This window comes from Danio rerio, chromosome 24, assembly GCF_052040795.2.
Source record: "Danio rerio strain M-AB ecotype USA chromosome 24, GRCz13ab, whole genome shotgun sequence".
In the NCBI taxonomy this organism is placed as follows: domain Eukaryota; kingdom Metazoa; phylum Chordata; class Actinopteri; order Cypriniformes; family Danionidae; genus Danio; species Danio rerio.
The window spans coordinates 25,504,836-25,524,962 of record NC_141044.1 but is presented as its reverse complement, the minus strand read 5'-3'; the positions used below and the strand labels follow the sequence as shown (position 1 = coordinate 25,524,962).

Here is a 20,127-nt window from a genome sequence, read left to right as displayed (position 1 = left end):
TGCTAGAACGTGTTAATTCATGCTAGCAACATAATTGATTTAAAACATGCTTATTCTTGTTAACAGCTTGCTAATTTATACTACTAGCAGACTTGCTTTGCTTGGAAAATGCTAGTTGACGCTACATGCTAATTCACACAAGGAACATTCCAGCAACATGGTCAATTTTGTTACGGTTATAGTCATATTTGTAACATTTTAAAGGTAGGAATTTGCTTCCAATGCTGTATGTGTTAACAACATGATAGTGTTAAAAATTATTTGTACTATAAGGAAGTTAGCAGCAAGCTTATTAATGTTAAAACTAGACAATGATAAAGTAATTCATGCTAAAACATGTTAACTCATGATAGCAACATATTTGATGTTATTTGATATTAACATGCTAATTCTTGTTAGCAGTAATGCTAATTTCTACTACAAACAGACTCGTTTTGCTTGGGAAAATGTAAATTGATGCTACATGCTGATTCACTAAAGGAACATTGTAGCAACATGGTCATTTTCATTATGGTTATGGCCATGTTTGCAACATGATAACTGTAGGAATTTGCTAGCAACATGCTATATGTGTTTACAACATGATAATTAAAGTTTGAAAATTAATTTGTACAATCAAGTTAGTAGCAAGCCAATTAAAGTTAAAGCAAGACAACGATATAGTAATTCATGCTAGAACTTGTTGACTAATGCTAGCAACATAATCAATAATAAAACTAATTTATATGTCAAACAGACTCGTTTTGCTTGGGAAAATGCTAGTCGATGCTGCTTAAGGAATATCCTAGCAACATGGTCATTTTCATTAGTTATGATCATATTTGTAAAATGTTAACGGTAGGAACTTGCTAGCAATATGCTATATGTGATTACAACATGATAGTTAGAACAAGCAAGTTGGCAGCAAGCCAATTAATGTTAAAACAAGACAACAATTTAGTAATTCATGCTAGAAGATGTAAAGTCATCCCAACAAACACATTTACGTTGTAGCGATGTCTGCACAACGTTGTATTTTTTTAAAGGCAACGTTGCCGCTTACGTGCTCGCTACATTGTCACAACGTAGAAATGTAAGACGTGAGAAGGCTGTAGCAAACGTTGTCGTGCGACATTCAGCAACCGCGAGGCGGCGTTCTTACTACTTGTATTAATATTTTTTTGTGGCAGTTTATCAATACTGCCTAGAATACAGGATAAGCAGCAATTCTTTTCCAGTATTGCTTAATATGAAATATTGTTCATTTATTTTTCCTATTTAATTTAACAACTGCATGTGTAAACTTTAAATTGTAAAAATGCCACACAAATGAATATAATCAAACTTTTTATTATATATTTCACAACATTTAATACATACAGTACACATACAGTATCTAATTATAAGCAAACAGTATAAAAAAAGTTTAGATTATATATATATATATATATATATATATATATATATATATATATATATATATATATATATATATATATATATATATATATATATATATATATATATAATTAAACTAAAGGGTAAACAAACAAGAAAAGTAAACAAGAAATCATTAAATTTTAAATAAATATATAAATTAAAATTCAGACACTGGGCAGTGAAACTCTGGACTGGAGAATACAGCAGACCGGGGAGCGCAGCTGAAGACCAGTCGTAGTTGTTTTTATGGAGAAAACTGTCAGAGGAAGAAACAAATTCAACGGATAATCCAGCTTCAGAGATCCACAGCAGACAAAAGTCAAAATAGGCAGTTAACAAGAGAGGACAGATCAGAGCTTGACACAACAGCACTACACAGGAAATGACTATGACTAGCAAGTTATTGAAGTTTCAGACATTTATTGTAATTTCATTACATATAAAATCTCAATTATGTAGTCTACTTTATTTCAATGTTTTAATAATATATCATATACCAAAATTACATACAATTAAATAAATTTAGAGATACAGGGAAAACAGGTTTGAGTTAACAGAAGTCAGAGTTAGTCTCCGAATACTTACTTAAATTATGAGAAGAGAAAGAACAGGCCCTGTAGTTGTGGCGTTGCTCGCTGTAAATGGAATGTTAAACTTAGTGTCATTTCAATAACAGTTGTACAAAATAATAAAGTAATTTTTCATAAGCATGATCTATTTTCCACACTATGGACATGCTGTTTTAGGTAACATAACTACATTTAATAGTAAATAGAGTAGTATACTTCTTACCTTATCCAATTCTTCTTTTCATAAATGAATTACAGCAACACTGATCTGAGGTGAATTCAACAGCTGAAAACATTCTGAAAGACAAGTTACATGAGTAATTTGAAAACAACAGTGAGTGATTAAACAATTGAGTTTCATGCAATTTACACATACTTAAAATCCAGAAATTATCAATAGAAGATTACCTCCATGTGAAAATAGCCTGTTGAGCAAAGAAAAGAGTGGGTTTTAAATAAAACATCAAAAGACCAATCAAAATAGAAATTTAGACTAGCAGACCTTTTAATTACTATCTATATTAATTAGGCATATGAACATTAATTTATATACTTTAACTTATAGGGATAGCTCTAAATTCTGCCATTTTAGCCTCATCCTTTATTTGTTGCAAACTTATTTAGCTTTTTTTCTGCTAAACAATAAAGAATATATATTAAATAAAGATGGAAAACTGTAACTATTTAATTCCACAGTGTTTTCCATGAAAGCAAATGCTTACAGTCTTTAGTGTTCAACAGAAAAAAGAAACTTAAAGGTTTGGAATCACTTATTATTTACAGAGCAAATAATTCGTGAGTACATATCATTTTTGAGTGAACTGTTTCTTTAACGGGACGCAATCTACACAGAGATGTTTTGTTTTTAAAAGTTGTTTTGTGTGTTTTGTAAAAAGTGGGTCGGCTCGTGTGATGAAGTATCATACTAACTGATCACAATGGATATGGAAAAAACTTAACTTTAAAAACATTATTGTCCATTTGACTAAAGACAAGGCGTAGGTAAATAATCAGGAAATAATTTATCGAGAGATTTAACATAATGATTTTAATGTTGTCGCCGTCCGTGAACGGAATGCTGAAATGTTACTCGCTCGTAATAACTTCATTACGGCTTTTGTGTGTGTGTGTAATGTTGGAACAGATTGTTGTCGAAATCGTAGGTTTGTTTGAATATTCACGATTTACGTATCTTATTTAGCAAGAAGAAATAAAACAATACTCACGTCTCCTCGGTCGTTGATGAATGAGACGACGGCTTGTTGAAATTTAAACTGATTCAGCTGTAACCAGTAAATGTTGTACAGTTGTTGTCCACGCCACCTAAGCACAACCTAAAGTATGCGGCCCTCGTGATGTTTAAATGGCAACCTTATGACATCGTTGTGACAACCTTTAGCAACAACGTAGAATCCTCAACCTTTTTGCAAGGTTGGTACAACGTTGTAGGAAGGTCGCTACGTTGAGGCAACGTTGTGTGTTTGTTGGGATGCTACCAGCATAATCAATGTTAAAAACATGGACATTTTTGTTAGCCGCTAGCTAATTTATACATCAAACAGACTTGTTTTGCTTGGGAAAATGCTATGCTGCATGCTAATTCACTTGAACATTCTGACAACATGGTAATTTTTGTTATGTTATGGTCATGTTTATAATATGTTAATGGTAGGTACTTGCTAGCAACATGCTATATGTGTTAACAACATGATAATTAATGTTAGAGAACATGCAAACAATACATTAATATGCTGAAAACATGCTAGCAATCTGTTAATTTTTGCTAAATCAGAGTAATTTCTACAAACAACTTCAAAGTTTGTCAGCAAACTTTACTTATCTATGTTTTTCTGTTTAACTCTTATTTTAAAGCATTATATGTGGAAAGGACACATTACGTTCAACTTGATAACTTCTAACACTGAGAGAAAACTTACTAACAAACATCAAAGTCCGAACATCAGTAGCTTCACTGTTATCAGAATTAGGTAAAAACCCATGAGACCTGGGTGTATAAACACAACTTCATGGCAAACAGGCAAATGCTGTATGATTCTCATTTTAGTTTTCACATATAGAAAGCGCCCAGGGAAGCACATTTGTTTCCTATGCATGCTTTCTTTGCTGATCCCTGCATTCAGCCCCTTAAGTCTAGAGACTTCAGCTCATCCTTTGAAGGAACATCACACTTTGAAATGGAGACTCATTCTCACACCACAGTTAGACATCAAAGAGATGCTTTAACAATTTCATTTTATTTTCATCCATATACCATACAGGACTGTTATTGTTATTACTGTTGCTATTTTTGTATTTAACATGCTACTTTTTCCATAATACATCTTTGTGCTGAAAATACTCTCAGTCAGTCTTAGGTCAAAATAGCAGTCTTTGATTAAAAACAAAAATACTGATGCGGCTGGGGCTTTTAAAGAGCAGTGCTTTTAAACTCGCCAGTGTGTTGGGTTTAATAGCTTCATTAATTGCCTGTTGATTTTCAATTTCCATTTATCAGAGTTAAGCCTTACAGAAACAATCTCCTTTTATTAATTGAGAGCATCCCATTTCACACTTCTAAGGTTATTTGCATGCGTTATTGTGTTGAAAGACACAGATTATTAATGCTTATCTGTTTTCTGTGATTATTGCGTTTTAAAATATTCTTTATTCCTGACGGCGAATTTCAGCAGCTTTTGCTCATTAATATTTTGTGGAGATTGATGCATTTTGCTTAATTTATTTAATAAGAAACTTAAAAGAAAAAAATTTAAATATAAAGATTTTGTTAAACATTGTTGTTTTGTGATTCTTTCTAGCTAAACTAAAGTGAAAAAAAACACTTGAAAAAACATAAGAATGAACATAATAGAAACAGTAATAATAATAATAATAATAGTAAAAGTAATAATAATAATAATAATAATAACACTTAATCACAATTAATTTGACTAATTGTAAAATAAAATAAAAACCTAATAAAATTGACAAAAATACAAAAGCTTATAGTGAAATAGGAAATATCAATAAAAACTATAATTAAATATTTCTACACTAAATAAAACAGTTTAACAAAGCATTTAGTTGTTTTATTTAACAATTTCACTTTTAATCTAATATTTCTTTTTAACTGTGAGATTTTAAAGTAATTATGTAATAGTGTACACTTTTATGCAAATACCTTTAACAGATATCGTCATTTCAAATTTAACGTAACATTTTGGTTCTTTGTTTTATTGCTGAGCTACAAAAAATTCAACAGAATTTAAATATTTTAATACATCAGACGTTTAAAATGTAAATACTGTCACTTCACAGGTAAAGGACAGAGGACAATGCTCAAGTGATTGGCAGCAAATTTAGGCAAAGGCTCGTCTAGTGTATTCAGAATTAAACTAGCAAACAAATTAGAAAATTGCCCATAGTAAATCTAATGTAATATGGTTTGGAATAAATGTATATTCAGTTTGGGATATATTCAGCCCATAGCCCTCAATCAAGGTTAATTTTTGGCTCATTATAAGAAAAAAGTTTGGATATCTCTGATCTAAATCAACCATTTAACAGGATTATTGTAGACTTGTTTAAGGTTATTGTTGATTACAGTTGGATATTACCTGCCACATTGTCAGGCCTTCAGCAAACATGCTGAGGGAAACCTGTCTCTTTTAGAAACATGTCTTTTACATTTCTCTTAATGTGCCTCAAGCTAAACTCTTAAAAAGTTTATGAGCCTCCAATACTAAGATTCTGGCATGAAGTCTTGAAGAGTTTTTATCGTTACTGATGTAAACGTGACAGCTTTCTTCATTTGACTGTTAAATAACTGGTACATCTCTTAGAATTTAGGTCAGATTCATCCAGTAAGTGAATGACTGTGGAAGTGTTTCCAGAATAGTTTGCTGTACATGCATCAGACATTTAGTTAAAAGTCCTTGGCATTAAGTCTGAGGCATTTCACTCCAGCACCAGCGGGAACAGTTTTTCGAGTTTATATAGGAGTCTGTGCGGGAGCCACTGACCTGTCAGGCTAAATATTCCAGCTGGACAAAGAGTTTAGCTTCGCTTTACTTCAAAATTTCACTTTTAAACAGTTTCTTTTAATTGTGAGATTTAGAAAGAATTGAGAAACAATTTCAAAATATATATATTTCTTTCAGTCTATACTTTTGTTTTATGCTGAAACCAGAAATGCAGCTGCATTCAGAGCAGGAGCCTGTTGCTAGTCTTTCTAAATCACCCGTTTAACAGGGTTATTGCGGACTTGTGTAAGGTATTGTTGATTACAGTTGGATATTACCTGCCACATTGTCAGGCCTTCATCAAACCTGCTGAGGGAAACATGTGCACAATGGGAAACAGCCAAACTGTCACTCAGCCCAAGCTGAGCCATCACAGCCTCTCCCGCTTGTCTGTTTGATTAAAGTCCGGCATCCCGTGGCTGTACACCTCCACCAGTACCCGACAATGGGCTATTTCCAGCATGCTGGCCATGGAGTGAAAAGAGCGAGCCCAGTCCACACACCAGAGCACTGACCGAAAGCTGATTAGATTTGAAACCAGTTACTTAGCATAGATGGGTGACTTTGTTTGTGATGCTTCCGTGGTTTCTGAAGGGTGTTTAATGTGTTGGGCAGGGCTGTGTTGTGTGGTGTGGCAATAACATGTTAGTTACATGCTAAATCATGTTTGTAGCTTGCTAACAACATATTCATTCACAGTTGCAACATCATGTCAACTCATGCTAGGAACATGGTTGCAACATGTCATTTCAAACTAGAAATGCATCACATGGTAAATCATGTTGGAAACATGTTAGCATGCCAATTGAAACATCCTAGCATTATGCATTCATAACAATGAACATGTTTATTCATGCTAATAGGCTACTATTTTATGTTGAACCCATGATAGCAAGATGGTAATTTGATATTCATGCTACCAACCTGATAATTCATATCAGAGGCATCCTAAAACATGTAAATTCTTGCTAAAAACATGCTAATGTTTGTTTAAATCAAACTATTGATGCTTACAACATGCTAATTCATGCTAGAAACATGTTAGACAAATTATTCATGCTAAAATCAAGCCAAGTCCTACTGACCGAAATGCAAATTATTGTTAGCAACATACTAATTTGTGGTACAGACACATTACACCAAACATGCTAACAAAATATTAATCCTCACAAAAACATATGACAATTCATGCTATAAAAAGCTATTAATGCTTGAAACATGTTAATTCATGCTAACAACATGCTAATAAATCCTAAATGCAAATCCATGCTGAATACAGTGACATGATGCTATTTCATGGAAGAAACATGCTAATTTATGCAAGAAACATGTTAGCAGTATGGCAATTATTTTTAGAAACTTGCTATATCATGCAAGCAACATGCTAGCAGCATGCATATTCCTGTTAGATAGCAGCATGCTAATTAGTTATGTCGATTAATGATAAAAAAAAACATGCTAAAATTCATGCTTACAACCTACTAATTTAATCTAGAAACATGCTAGCAACATGATAATTCATGCTAGCAACCTGCTAAATAGAGCCTAGTCCACCCATTGGTGCACTGACCAAAGGCTGATTACAGACAATAGCTCAGATGGGAGATTTTGTTTGCAAGGCTTCCCTGGGTTTTGAAGGGTGCTTAATGTGTTTGGTGAGGCTGTCTTTTGTGATGTAGTATTTGGTGTGATCGCTGTCGAGGGGCTGATGATGTGTGTCATTACAGCCACAGGCCATGTGGGCTGTGAGGATAGCAGAGTTGGACTTGTAAGACTGAGAAAGATGGACTTTAGCACTTGAGATTCTTCTGCACAAGGTTCCAACACTAGCACAGAAATAAGGTGAAAAGTGCTGTGCAGTAATGGAGAATCAGGGTAAACAGCACTGAAACATGGTGTTTACTGGAAAAACAGTATTTTCTGGTCTGCTTTGAGTGGTTAAAATGACTCCTGAATGAGCTTCTCACTTCACACGAGCTTCAGATTGAAAGTGCTATTGAAGTACAGGCTGTTTACAGCATAACTAATTTTAAAGGTAGATTTTTTTTTCTTTTTTATGAGAGTAGGGATGCTTTACTTTACACTTGTTTAGTAGAGGAAGGTTTTTTATGAGCCAAGTGTACATTAGATGTGAATTTTGTCAGACAATATAAGAGCAAAAAGCTAAGGCACCATTAAATCATTTGATGAAGTTAGTTTTCTTTGTTGTACTGATTGATTTACAAATTTATACTTTTACAGGTAGTTTGGCCTATTTAATAAAATACCAAAACCATTAAATTGTCATATTATTAATAATATTACTGAATAATCAATAATACAAAAATCCAAATAGTAGTTACTAAGGCTATTCATTAGGGATGCTCTAATCATAGGATTTTTGCAGACGATAGCAAGTACCGATTCTTTGTCATGTTGATCAGCCGATACTGAGTACCGATTCTGATTTTTCAAGCTTTATAATGCCTAAAGCACATTTTCCCTTAAAGTATGATGTTTAAGTGGAGATCTCTCCTTACCTAAGAAAATAAATGATGTTGCATACAGTATAATCCCTTAAACATGTTTTTTTTTCACTATTTAGTGTGGACTTGTAATGGTCAAACACATTCATTCATTCATTTTCTTGTCGGCTTAGTCCCCCCACTAATCTGGGGTCGCCACAGTGGAACGAACCGCATACTTATCCAGCAAGTTTTTTCGCAGTGGATGCCCTTCCAGCCGCAAGCCATCTCTGGGAAACATCCACACACACATTCACAGACACTCATACACTACGGACAATTTAGCCTACCCAATTCATCTGTACCGCATGTCTTTGGACTGTGAGGGAAACCGGAGCACCCGAAGGAAACCCACGCGAAGGCAGGGAGAACATGCAAACTCCACACAGAAACACCAACTGAGCCGAGGTTCGAACCAGCGACCTTCTTGCTGTGAGGCAACAGCACTACCTACTACGCCACTGCCTCGCCATGGTCAAACACAGTGTTACATAAATAATCATTGATAAAACATGTTTAAAAAAATGGGTAGAAATGACTAACAAAGCAATTTAGAAACGCTGCAAATGATGGAAGAAGAATTCAACATGTTTCAATGAAGAAAAAGGTTGGTGCTTAGGCTGTATTTGTTGCATAAGAAGTTAAAATGCACACGTTAGTTCATTACTTCTTAACTTAAAGGAAATAGACATATAAACTACTGTTTATTGCAATAACTAGGCCTAGATTAGGAAAAGTTATATTATGAAATAAGTTAAAAATATTTATTTCATTAATATGAACTTCCAATATTATCAAAAACAAAAAACTTTCAGTTCTTGTATGTAAAATAATGTTAAAAATATTAAAATATTAAAACATTTGCTCATCTTCAGCTCTTGATAGCAGCTTTCTGATCGGAGCTCTGGACAGTTACAGCATTTCGATGAGAGAGCGGGGATTTTCTTTACTGCAATATTCATTTAACCTAACAAATATAAAGCTTAGAACATCACTGTGCCTTATGCAATCGGTTCTCTTGCTCATTCACTTTCGTCACCATGATTTCCAGGGTATTTTATCTAATTCGCGGGCATCACAGCAGCACTAAGAAGAGGCCTAATCGAGAGAATTGTGGAGCTTCCGGGAGAGGCTTTATAGTTGGATGAAACACTAGATAGCAATGATCGCATTACAACAGCTTAAAACACTGGATATACAATGGCTGCACTTGCAAGAAAGAGATTGTCATTTGTGCAAGTTGTGCCAATAGACTGTATAAACTGTATATTTTAGCTGCTGTTACGTGAGCACAGTGATCACTCACGCCCCCATGCATCATTTACATCTGCACATGTTGTAGCACTTCTGGTGAACACTTGCGATTGGTTCATGAGATCAGCCAGACTGACAAGTACCAATCGAGTCATAAAATGTGATTATCGGCCGATACCGATCTCCGGCCGATCATCAGAGAATGCCTAATATTCATGTTTGCCAATCAGTTCACAATGCTAACATAATTGTACAGTCATCTGCATCAATATTGCATTTTAAAATATTGAATCAGATTTTTTATAATTGGGCTTAATTAATTGACATGTTTAGCCTGAGAGCATCAGTCGGTGGTACTACATTAGATCCTGCACTCAAATCTTTACACTTCATGATAGCAAACACATAATTCAGACACCCGAAGCACAATTAACACTTTGCCTGTTATTAGACGCTGAAGAGGTGCTTGTCTGGGTTGTTGTGAATGTGTACCAGATGCACAAACCTGTTTATTCAGCCAGCTGTATCACAGGAGAGTGGATTTCTCTTTTAGATCTAATGTTTCATCATTAGGCGGGTAGGAAATGTGAGGGTGGTTACTCTCATGATAGTCTGGAAATGGTCTGGAAATGCTTTGAACGGTGAAGGGCTGCCTATGTTGTCATATGACTGACAGGTTAAGCAGCCAATCACATTTTGTCTTCTTCTGCATCATGTTTAGTGATGTAGAAATGTACAAATCTGTGTGTAACAGCACATCTCAAACATTTAAAGTCATTACTGCCACAACATTATATATATAAAAAACATTAATGGCACATCAGTCAACATCAGGGCAATGTTTTATTGTTTCTGCATGCAGGACAAATATAACAAAATTCAGATTAACATGTTATGTTGGTCTTTAAATTATTAAACAAATCTGGTGAGGAGGAGAACATATTGGTTCCTAAAAACTAAAGCCTTAGGTTATGTTTATACTGTCTGGTCTTAATGGCCAATTCCGATTTGTTGCCTATATCTGATTTTTCGCCTGTCCGTTCACACGTTCTTTTAATTGTTACCCATATCTGAATCATGTGTTTACACTTGCCATACAATTGACGACGTCGCGCTAGCGTAAAGGCGAGTTCTAGCATTTGTGCCACACTAGTCACGATAGAAGAAATTGGCTTGCTTTTTATGGCGGGCTTTAAAGAGGAGTAGTGGGTCTGAAGTATTATGATGAGCAAACCAACATTTGATATGTTGTGTCAAAGCTTGTCCACATACCTTGTTTACCGCGTCTGCATCTCCACATACACTCTTCCTTCTACGTCATTAAACTGCGGAGAAGTACTGTACCACATTGTGGCAAGTTTAATGACGTACAAACGGAATCCCTCAATAAATCCGATCTGCCTGTTAACATGATAGTCGCATTTTACAAATCTGATTTATTTCCACATATAAAGGAGGCCTGAAACCAATCTCTAAATATCTGAATGCAGGTGTTTTTTGTGTTTACATGCTCAACAGATCTGATCTGTGTCACATACAATATGAGCAAAAAATCGGAATTGGGTCACATTTAACTGGCAGTGTAAACAGGGCCGTAAAAAGTATGTATACATGGTGATGGCTAGAGTAATGCCCTACAGTATGCTACATTTTTAGTTTCACCAGATGGGACAGTAAAATTGAGTCTAGAGCATTTGTAAGCAAAACACTTAGCAAATCAGTAGGAAATGTGTGTAGGTTTAGTTTTAATATTCAGTTCTTTTGATCTGAATATTAAACAGAAATTGAACCAAGAATATTATTACTTACTATTATACAATACGCAATTGTACAATGCTGTGCAGTTTGCTGAGAGATATGCCAATATGAAGCACCGGTTTAAAACTGTATGAAGCAAATCTCATTACTTTTTAATTCCAACAAGCAATGCAATTGCTATGTCAGGGTCTGCTATTTCATTTTTGCATGTATATGTAGCTGATATAGCCTTCTTGTTTACTGATTTTCCATAATATATGCAGTATATGATGAGTAAAACTCGAAAATTCATATTTTTGAAAACTTAAAAAAAAAAAAAGACGAACGATCAGCCAGTCTTGGGAAAAGAAAATATTTTGCCATCTCAAGTCAGTAAACAAGTTCAAATATATCTTTTAGATTTCTCTTTAAGTGCCTCAAGCTAAACTCTTAAAGAGTTTATAAACCTCCCATACCAAGATTCTGGCATTTAGTCTTGAAGAATGCTCATTGTCACTGATGTGAACGTGACAGCTTTCTTCATTTGACTGTTAAATAACTGGTACATCTCTTAGAATTTAGGTCAAATCCATCCAATCAGTGAATGACTTTGAATCTGTGGAAGTGTTTCGAGAATAGTTTGCTGTACATGCATCAGACATTTAGCTAACAGTCCTTGGCATGAAGTCCGAGGCATTTCACTCCAGCACCAGCCGGAACAGTTTTTCTAGTTTATATAGGAGTCTGTGCGGGAGCCACTGACCTGTCAGTCCAAATCCTCCAGCTGGACAAAGAGTTTAGCCACCAAATTACCTGTGATTCTCCTGCAGTGAGACGTGCTGCTGTGCTGCAGACACTTGTAATCTCTTGGCAACATCTTTGGTCTGTCTGCTGTCCGCTCAGCGTCTCTCTGTTCCTACACGTCTCTTCTTGTCCTCCCGCTTGTCTGTCAGTCCATCTCTCTGCCCGCTTAGCCATCTGTCTATTTCTCAGGCTGCCCATTTCTTTCAGCGCTCTGTAAAGACACCAACATATGTTGTGTTTTGGATGCTGGTGGAGTTTTAACCAAGCAGCAAGTCATTGTTTTGACTTCAGTTTTGTCAAAACAACAGCAGTCAGACCAGCAACACATAAGCCTGAACAAGCATAACACTTGACCAAAGTGTTGTATTTAATCCCTATCCAACACAAGCTGTATCCTACCCAAAACCCCCAAATATTTGATATACTGTATTCCTAATGTATTTTACTTTAATTTATACACTACCTGACAAAAGTCTTGTCGCCTATCCAAGTTTTAGGAACAACAGATAATAACTTCTAGTTGATCATTTGGAATCAGATGTGGCTTATATGAAGGGCAAAGATCATCTAGGCATCTAGATCACTCTTATTTAAGCAAAATAAAATATGATCATGCCTTGTTTTTTAATTATTTCTTTAGGACAGTGAAGTCTGACTTTGCTTAGACAAAAGTCTTGCCATTTAACAGAAATAGTGTATAGTATAGAACAGGGGTCACCAATCTCGGTCCTGGAGGGCTGGTCTCCCTGCAGGGTTTAGCTCCAACTTGCCTCAACACACCTGCCTGAATGTTTCCAGTATACTTAGTGAGACCTTGATTAGCTTGTTCAGGTGTGTTTGATTAGGGTTGGAACTAAAATCTGCAGGACAACGGCCCTCTAGGAACAAGTTTGGTGACCCCTGGTATAGAATATAAAGTTTGCTGCAGTGGAAAAATAATTATTATTGTGTATGACTCCCCTGAGCTTGGAGGACAGCATCCATATATCTCTGCAATGATCAAATAACTTGTTAATAAAGTCATCTGGAATGGCAAAGAACGCGTTCTTGCAGGACTCCCAGAGATCATCAAGACTCCTTGTATTTATCTTCAATGCCTCCTCCTTTATCTTATTCCAGACTTGCTCAATAATGTTCATGTCTGGTGCCTTGTCTGGCCAATCCTGAAGCACCTTGACCTTCTTTGCATTTAGGAACCAGTTAACAGATTTTTACTGTCACTTTTTTTTTTTAGAAGAATGTAAACTCTGTATATTTATTAATGTCAAATATTATTCTTCTCACTATAACTATATATAAGCATTGGTTTACTTTTAAAGTTTTAAATTTGCCACAATTATGGAAGTGTAAATCCTATGGTTTAATTTTTCTTACTCGTGTTTAAAAAAAAACGTTTGAATAAAAAACATTTTTTCCACAAATCTCCAAGCACGCTCTTGCTCTTTGCATTAGATGTTGGTGTTATCTTCACAAGCTCATGTCTTATTCTCTGAATCTCATTCATCTTTTCTACCTGGTCAGAAGAAAACACAGCTTCTCAGATGATAAAGCAAACAGGAAGAGGTTTTAGCATTTGCGAATACATCCCTCTGGATTTTCAGTAATCAGGTTAGGGATGAGGGCGTTTGCCTGCCGGACACTGATAAGGTGATTACACACAACACCCTCTGTATCTACAGCTGCTGCTTTTCTCAACGCTTCACCATGATGTTGAGTGAAGCAGCAGAGCAGATCAGACATGCGGCAGTCTGAAGATTAACATGCGCGTGTGTGCACATGTATACAATGCATTCAGAGAGTATTCATAGTGGTTCACTTTTTACACATTTCTTATGTCTTATTTCAAAATGGATTAAATTGATTAATTTCCTCAGAATTCTACACACAATACCCCATAATGACAATGTGAAAAAAAGAAAAGCAATAATTTTTTTTTTAATTGTTGCAAATTTATTAAAAATAAAAACCTGAAAAAATCACATGTACTGAAGGATTCACAGCCTTTACTTAATACTTTGTTGATGCATCTTTGGCAGCAATTACAGCCTTAAGTCTTTTTCAATATGATGCCACAAGTTAGGCACACGTCTTCGAGAATTTTTGCCCATTCATCTTTGCAGTACCTCTCAAGCTCTATCAGGTTGGATGGGAAGCAATGGTGTACAGCCATTTTCAAATCTCTCCAAAGACGTTCAATAGGATTTAGGTCTGGGCTCTGGCTTGGCCACTCAAGGATATTCACTGAGTTGTTGTGAAGCCACTCCATTGACATTTTGGCGGTGTGCTTTAGGTCATTGTCCTGTTGGAAGGTGAACTGCCGCCCCAGTTTGAGGTCAAGAACACACAGCTTTTCATTCAGGGTGTCTCTGTACATTGCTGCATTCATCTTTCCTTCTATCCTAGTTTTCCAGTTCCTCCTGCTGGAAAAAATCCCCACTGCATGATGCTGCCACCACCATGCTTCACTATTGGGATGGTATTAGCCTGGCGATGAGTGGTGCCTGTTTTTTTCCAAACGTACATCTGGCATTCACTCCAAAGAGTTCAATTGTAGTCTCATCAGACCAGACAGTTTTGTTTCTTATGGTCTAAGAGTCCTTTAGATGCGTTTTGGCAAATTCCAGGCAGGGAACATACAGGCCTGATTGGTGGATTGCTGCACAGATGGTTGTCCTTCTGTAAGGTTCCCCTCTCTCCACAGAAAAACGCTGGAGCTCAGACAGAGTCACCATCGGTTTATAGATCACCTCCCCGACTGAGACCCTTCTACCCCAATCACTCAGCTTAGATAGCCAGCCAGCTCTAGGAAGAGTCCTGGTGGTTCCAAATATCTTCCACTTACGGATGATGGAGGCCACTGTGCTGTGTTTTTTCACATTGTCATTATGGGGTATTGTTTGTAGAATTATGAGGAAATCAATTAATTTAATACATTTTGGAATAAGGCTGTAACAAAAAAAAGTGTAAAAAGTGTGAAAAGTGAAGCGCTCTGAACATTTACCGGATACTCTTTATGTGTTTGTGTATTCATGCGGTCTTAAAAATGTAGCTCTGTTGTGCTGATTTTGTCATCCAGAGCATTGGGGGTGTTCCAATCGATCAACTACTGTATAGAACACATGTAAAACTCTCATTTAAAGTATTTTCTAAAGTAAAGTCTAATGCATTGTCATCAAATTTAAAATTGCACTCATTAAGGATTCATGGTGTGATCCAATTGTATTTTAATAGCTCCTGGCTTTTGTCATCTGTGAACATTTGTTTATAAAAAAGTGGGTTTTTGTTACACAATCTCTAAGACTTACAGTAATTCTTATCCTTTAGAAACAGTTTTACCTTTCAAAAGAGGACAAAATAATGTATATACTCTAAATCAGGAGTTCTCAACCCTGTTCCTGGAGATCTACCATCCTTCAGATTTGAGTTGCAACCCATATCAAACACACCTGCCGGTAATTATCAAGTGCCTGTCAAATAAAGCTATATTATAAAAAAAGGCTTCAAATTTGCCCTGTGATTGGTGACCTGAATCTTTATTGGCTGATACTTACCAAAATCCTGAAAGCTGTGAAGAGTGTGTGTGTGTGTGTGTGTGTGTGTGTGTGTGTGTATGTGTGTGTGTGTGTGTGTGTGTGTGTGTGTGTGTGTGTGTGTGTGTGTGTGTGTGTGTGTGTGTGTGTGTGTGTGTGGCATCCCTGAAGGCCGCTGCAAAGCCTGGGTATAAAGTGTGTGGATCAATGCGAGTGTGTGAGTGAATGTTGAGTTAGCATTTGAATTCCTTCGTGTATATAGTTCATAAATATCATCTTCGGCTTCTCCTTATTGCTCTCTGGAGATCCTAGCATGCACTTTTGATGGAGAAGTGTTGGATTACTAGGACTGTGCCTAAAAATCATATCAGTATACTGCAATTATGTTTTTGTCTTCAGTGTATTGCGTTAGCATCTGTATTCAGATGCTACATGTAGCTAGGCCTTATTTATTTATTTATTTATTTATTTTGAAAATAGCAAATAATAAATAAGTGTTTAAAAAATTAACTATAAAAACTATAAGTGTATTTCATTTCATTATATTTACTTAAAGCATACAGTATATGTATTTTTAGTTTTAAATAATTAGTCACAATTATAATGTTTACTATCTATCTATCAATCTCTCTATCTACTTGTCTGTCTGTCTAATCATAAATTATAGTTAAACATCTAATGGTTTAAAATTTTATACACTTCATATAAGGATTTTATTACATTTTATAATTTGTAAAATATATACTACTTTAATTTTTCTTTGTGCTAATTTATGAAAATCTTAATTTCATTTACATTCACAAAATTAATTCACATTTTTACAATCGTTTGATATGAATGGCTATTTCTTTCTGAAATATGAAATATAATAATTTGAGTATTAGTTTTTACACTGGCTTGTTGTGAAAACGTACCCTTGTATACATTTCTAGAGAGAGCGCAAATTATGTAGTCAGAGCTACACTCAAAAAAATGATATGTTGGCGTTAATTAACTTTTTTTTGTCCACTGGTTCCACGTAACTGAGTTAAGTTACCTTTAAGAAAGAATATTTATTTTAGTGAACTTAAGTTAGTTACATAAAGGTAATGTAATGTTGTTTAGTTCAATCAATGTAACATTCATAATTTAGCTTTAATCAATGTAGTTATTTAAGTTCAATTATTGTAAAATTGATATTGTTATGTTTAACCAAATAAAAAAACAGTTTCCGTTTCATTGAGTTTATTCAATAGCATTTTTACAGTTTTACAAATTGTCCAGCAATAAAATGATTATCAAAATCCAAATATTGTCTTTATCTGTATCTTCACTTATTACAATAAGTTAAAATACTGTATGTACAATATACTATTAAAATAATAGTAATACAAGTATTAAGTACATTAAAATCAATAAATGATTTACAAAAATAAGCTTACAAAAACATCATAAAATACAGTTTTCAAATTACTTTTCATATATTACAAAAAACATTTAAAAATAATATTCTGCCATTAAATGAGTTACAAAAATATACTTAGAAAAATTAAGTCTTCTTTTGTAAACTATGCTGTACACTGAAAAAGCAGATAACACTTCAGTTGCTCAAAGAAAGATTACCACTTTAAAGCAAAGTAACACGATCAGCATTACACCATAAATTAGACCAACCATCACAGAACGTAATAGCTAGACACATTCATCTCTCTGGGCACCATTTCTGCGCATTTGCACCAGACACTTTCTTACAACCACTTCCTATATCTAAAAAAAACAAACACAAAAAAACATTGTGCATGAAGTCTACTTCACACAGTTGAGTGGGCTTGACAAACCACATGTAGAAGCATTCTTTATTCTTAACATTCTTTGTATAATCAGCACATCTTGGGTGTAATGCCTCTTCTTGTTGATTTGCTGAATGTCTCCTCAATTGTAAGTCACTTTAGACAAAAAAGTCTGCTAAATGTTAATGTAACTACTGTAGATTCATAAGGTGGTGTTGCACATCAAGGTTTGTGCTTCATCATGTCCAGCATCCTAAAAATGTCAAGTAAAAAAATAAAACGTTTACCAACAGATCAAAGGTGAATGGAGGAATTGGTTTAAGAGGAAAATGCAAAATGTAAAAAAAAAAAAAAAAGTAAATAGCTTACCGTGTACTCCCTCACAAGGGCTTTGAGGATGCATTCACACCTTTTTTTCCACTGGTGATCTTCTAAATGACATGAAATGACAATTAGTAATTTACTAAATAATTAGTAGTTAAAATTACTAGTAATGTTTACTGTACATCATTTTAATGCGTGTCTAGGCATCTAAAGGCATAGTACCTGGATTATCCACAGTCTCCTCAACCATATATGGGACAGAGGCTGAGCTGTAAACCTGTGAGGGAGAAAAAAAGATGCGAGTGAGCAAAGTTTTGTAATAATAAAATATAATAATATAAATATATAGCATTTAGAATAATATATTTATAATAATAAAAATGAAAAAAAAAAACTGCAAACTACTAAACTTAAAAGTTTAAATGTGTTAGATGACCAAACAAATAAGCTTACATTAAATATGTCATCATGCTAGATGTCATCCTATTTAAGTGTCACATATGCTTGTGCCAACACCACCTTTTAATTAATATTATGTAAGTTATCAAAACTGGCATTAAAACTTGACAAACTGCTTGACACTTATTTAAAATTAGACTATTTCTTGCTACCAACGTTTGCAACTCTATTTTGGGGTTAATATATACCAAGTATAAAATTTCACAGGAATGCAAAAAAAAACTAGAAATTTATCTGCCTTTAATGTGAAAAAAGACACAGGAAACATGACAATTTCATAACAATACTATACACAAACACAACATAGTATTACAAGGAAGTTCATTAATGATTCAAATGTTGTCACAGCCTCAGTATAAATACATACAAAGTAAAAAAATCTCACCTGTGTGTCCACATTGGGGAAAGTTTTCTGTGCACGTTCTCAATTTGTACTGTAATCTTCATCTTTTGATTCCCATATTATGGCGCCAATCTAAAAGAGCTGAGAGTGATCGTTGTGGTTTGAATCTTCTTACTTCCTGTGTTGTTTTGAAACTGCGCATGTGCAGATATTACTCCACCTATTGACCAAAATGCAGTACTGCAGAAGCAACACAACTCCCTTTCATTTATGTTAATTAAGCAAGCTGTTTAAATATGAAAACTTGCTTTTTTCTAATTTTTTCCAACACAACACTTTTATTTTTAGTACACAAACATAAGCAAATTGTTTAATTTAAACATAGTTATATTCTTTGGACCAACAAAAGCCAAAATTCATTTTTTTGAGTGTACGTACTGCTGCATTTCGGCCAAGGGGCAGTATGATGCCACCAAAGGCTTATGATTCTTTTTGCGTTACCTCCTTGTGGCTTTTCCGCTGTTACTGTTTGCTCAGTGGCTTGCCATGTATGTTGGCGGATGCAGAGAGGAGTTGACCGCAATGTCTGGCAAAGAACTGTTCCTGAAATCAGGAAAAAACTAAAACAAATGGCAAAACATAAAATAAAGAAGTAAATAACAGGGTGAGAACATGGTAAGATCTGAAAACCTCGTTAAAATCATGTGGTGAGGGCTTTTCTAGATTGCTTTTGAAAACACTGTCGGGTGGGTTTAGGGAAGGCGGTGGGCAGGTTAATTTGTCCTTTGGAAAACACTATTGGTTGGTTATAGAGAAGGGGTGGGTGGGGACATTGATCGTTCGGTCTGTCGATTGGTCAGTAAGTCAGTCAGTCATTTGACAGCAGACTCTGGTGAATTTCAGGAGAACCGCAGGGCGAATAGCACTCACGAGAGAAATTTGAGATCTGAAAATGCGTACTCAGTGGCCTCTGGTGGATTTTTGAAAGCAAAAACTGCAAAATGTACCTCCTGGGATGTATTTTGCGCTCTCCAGAAATGCATATAGGGGTACGTATCAACAATGAGCCTGGCTTTAATTCTTTAAATATGTGGTAATTGGCCTGTTACACCAGATATTTTTCACAAACTGAAATATTATGACTTTAAACTTTTTTTGTATAATACTTAAACACAATTCATATTTACAAATCACATTACTTTTTGCATGCCATCTTCTTGTTTTTCCCAAGCTTTATAAGCATCTCTTTCTCACACTTCTGGATGCTCTTTAGAGGTACACTGTTGGTCAGGAAAGTAAATATCGACTAATCTGCTCTCTGCTGTGATTGACAGCTCTACTCTGATAGCCAGCAGCTTAAGCACATTTTGGGATGATCGTAATGATGTTCTTCTGC

The 20,127-nt window shown here is 35.0% G+C and overlaps 1 protein-coding gene and 2 long non-coding RNA genes across 11 annotated transcripts in view; 1 reads left to right on the top strand and 2 right to left on the bottom strand.

The window, feature by feature from the left end:
- The window catches only part of ctnnd2a (catenin (cadherin-associated protein), delta 2a), a 640,689-nt gene that overhangs the window by 305,801 nt on the left and 314,761 nt on the right, over nucleotides 1-20,127 (top strand). The window lies entirely within an intron of this gene.
- On the bottom strand, nucleotides 2,238-3,264 carry LOC147838043 (uncharacterized). The gene is made up of 3 exons (XR_015524962.1): nucleotides 3,215-3,264; nucleotides 2,397-2,413; nucleotides 2,238-2,285 (listed from the first exon to the last, which is right to left on the bottom strand). It is a non-coding gene; the product is annotated as an uncharacterized LOC147838043 (long non-coding RNA).
- LOC147838042 (uncharacterized) lies at nucleotides 17,047-18,913 on the bottom strand. Its single transcript, XR_015524955.1, has 4 exons — nucleotides 18,774-18,913; nucleotides 18,152-18,206; nucleotides 17,975-18,036; nucleotides 17,047-17,858 (listed from the first exon to the last, which is right to left on the bottom strand). It is a non-coding gene; the product is annotated as an uncharacterized LOC147838042 (long non-coding RNA).